This window comes from Cynara cardunculus, assembly GCF_001531365.2.
Source record: "Cynara cardunculus var. scolymus isolate 2C chromosome LG 1, CcrdV1, whole genome shotgun sequence".
Lineage (NCBI taxonomy): Eukaryota > Viridiplantae > Streptophyta > Magnoliopsida > Asterales > Asteraceae > Cynara > Cynara cardunculus.
Genome location: NC_037528.1, coordinates 39,745,167 through 39,748,182, shown reverse-complemented (window position 1 = coordinate 39,748,182; position 3,016 = coordinate 39,745,167). Strand labels below are relative to the sequence as shown.

Here is a 3,016-nt window from a genome sequence, read left to right as displayed (position 1 = left end):
GTATTGTAATTGTTAACATTTTCATCTTTTGAAAATCATTTGAAGTTCTCTCTTGTGTTCATCAATCTTCATTACTGTGTTCTTATTGATTTCTAYKKTGRYTGATTCATATCTTTTCCGCTGCATTATCCCTGTCAAACAGATCATCCAAGTAAGTAATTAATACCAAGAAACCGAGTTAATCGATCCAACAGACATTGAGAAACAATTGGTTGAAAACCTTGTCTTTGCTCTTTACAACTGGTGGATTTAAACATGGACTATTCTAAGAGAAATTAGGATGGTTTTTTCAACTGGATTTGTAGGTGTTTGAAAACTGGCAGGTATATTGTGCACATAGTTCATAGATTCAGAGTTAAGGCTGCACCGGTTAAAAGTATGACTTTCACCATAGTACACACATTAAACAGGCAAGGATTCAGAAACAACTACTGTAGCAACAGTATTATCAGCAGGGACAACCAAGTTTTTCAACAAGCTAATCTTTGCTCTTAGTTGTGCTGTAAGAGCATTATAAGGATCTATTTCATGAATTTATGTTGCCTTTCTGAGTATTATTTTTGTAGGACATGTCCAATGACCATTGTTGTTAGAAATTTTCTCCAAAATATCAAAATCGTCATTGTAGGTACTGGAAGTAAAGGCTCCACATGCAGTAGCCTCTAACATTTGTTTAGCAGTGGTATGAAGACCATTGCAAAATGTTTCCAACTGTATGCAGTAGAGTATGCCATGATGTGGGAATTTCCTTAGTAATTCCTTATACATCTCCCAAGCATCAGAAACTGTTTCATCGTCCAGTTGTTTGAAAAGAAAATTTTCATTTCTAAACTTGGCACTCCTGGTTGGGGGGAAATATTTTTTTAAAAACTTCTCAGTCATCTCATTCCATGTGGTGACTGAGTCTGGTTGCAAATAGTTATACCAGACTTTGGATCTGTCTCTTAATGTAAAAGGAAATAACTTCAACCTTAAGGCTTCATCATAAATTCCATTAAGATGGAAAGAGTCCATAAAAGATCTAATATACAAATGAGGACCTTCAGATGATAATCCATCATATTGACCATTTGTTTGTAACATGTGAAACATGATGGGCTTAAATTCAAAGTGGTCACCATCAATAGGGAGCCTACATATTCCAAGGTGTAATTGATTTAACATTGGAATAGTATAGTCCATGATGCCACCAGTCTTAGAATTTACAAGTCTAATAACCTCCTCCTCAGGATTAGGTCTTGGATCAAGTCCGAGTTGAGCCATTTGAGGAGTAGCTAAAATAGGCAACAAATTTTTTTGTACCCTTCTTCTCCTTCTAAATGTTCTTTCAATGTCTGGATCTAATTCAAAAATAGTCCTGTGAGTTATTCTTAGCCCGACAGCGGCACCAAAAACTTGGTGTATGGGTAATTATACCTTTAAAAGGCTATAATAACAAGTAAATCATGCAAGTATATGTGGCTTACAAGTATTCGTCCAAAGCAAGTAATAATGATAAGTAATACTTAAAAATCATTCCACAGAGATTTAAAATACAAAGAGAGTCAAAAAGTTAATTTAAAATGAGATTTCAGAAAAGGGGTTTTCGGAAGCAATAAAGATTTAGAGAGAAAATATCTTTGAGATAGTTGGTAACCAAATACTGAGATATAACAATAACTAAAAGATAGTATGAATGCAAGATCAGGTTGGATTTCAGCAACAAAGTGTAGTGAATATGCTACATAAATAGCTCTCTACAACACTACTGGATTGAACAGCCTTACAAGGAAGTATAGATTAGACCATATGTTGGAAGTGCACTTGATGATGCATCAATTCTAAACTAGTACAAATCTTGTCTTTCTTTACATATAGTTTTGCAACCCATAAGATTATTACGACTCTTTATAGCCTCTATAACACACTTAGTAAATATATTTGTGTTGTCTTAATTTTAAGTCCAACTCATCTTTATAAAATAACATGTGTCAATTTGTCAAAGATTACCAAATGAAATATTGATACCACTTGTGAATAGTGAAATAAGTTGCTATTAGCAAAGCAATCATTAACTAACACTTGGCTTAATCTCACAACATTCACTTAGTGCTTAAAAATAAATAACATAAATGGAAATGACTGAATGTAATTGATGTAAAAGTAAATTCTGCAAGAGAAGTAAAGAGACAGCCGGAAAGGTTGTTGTAGCAACTGACAGTGACGAAAAACACTTAAAAGTACTTGCAAAATAATATTTAAAAATAACAAGGACCCAAAGCTTAGATGAAGCTTTGTTCCTGATCACAAAGTGATATTGTTCAAAATGCACACTAGTTACACTTTTTTAAACAAAAGACTGCCCCTCATATATATACTAGCAAAGGGGAATCAAAAGTATTGAAGGATAATAACCATTGGTCATTAACGAATGGGTAATACAAAAGATCCCCTCGTACAAAAGACACTTAAGTATAAAAGGTTAAGGTATCTTTGCAGTGGCATCTTCTATCAAAATCGCCTACTATCAATACTAGAATATGCCCTACTCTAAAATTTTGACTTTTCAAAATATTCAACGAGATTGAGCCAGTTGTGCCAATATGCAATGTCCAGTGCTGTAGCAATGTACACACCTGCTACAGCAATGCTTGTATCATCATTTCATTCACCAAATACATAAAATAGAACCACTCCTGCATCCTATCTCCAATGAATGTGAAACCATAAAATAAGACTAAAAGACTCAATATAGGATTGGAAAAGGTATAAAATGAAGTGAAATAAAGTTATAATTAGTTGCTAAAGTGTATGCTTTTGCAAATTATCATCTATCATAGATCAATCAGTGGCATTTATACTTATCTACTTCTTTATGTTGATAACTTGTTGATAGCTTGTAAGGATCGATCTAAAATCTTCCTTTGAAAGATAGGTTGAAATCAGAATTTGAAATAAAGGATCTCAGTGAAGTTCGTGTTATTCTCGGCATGGAAATTGTTCGGGACAGAAAGTCTCGTACTCTTAGGTTGACATA

At 33.6% G+C, this 3,016-nt stretch overlaps 1 non-coding gene across 1 annotated transcript; it reads left to right on the top strand.

Moving 5' to 3' along the window:
• The first annotated feature begins 727 nt into the window (after positions 1 to 727).
• Positions 728 to 834, top strand: LOC112503253. The gene has a single exon (XR_003067902.1). It is a non-coding gene; the product is annotated as a small nucleolar RNA R71 (small nucleolar RNA).
• Positions 835 to 3,016: the final 2,182 nt, after the last annotated feature.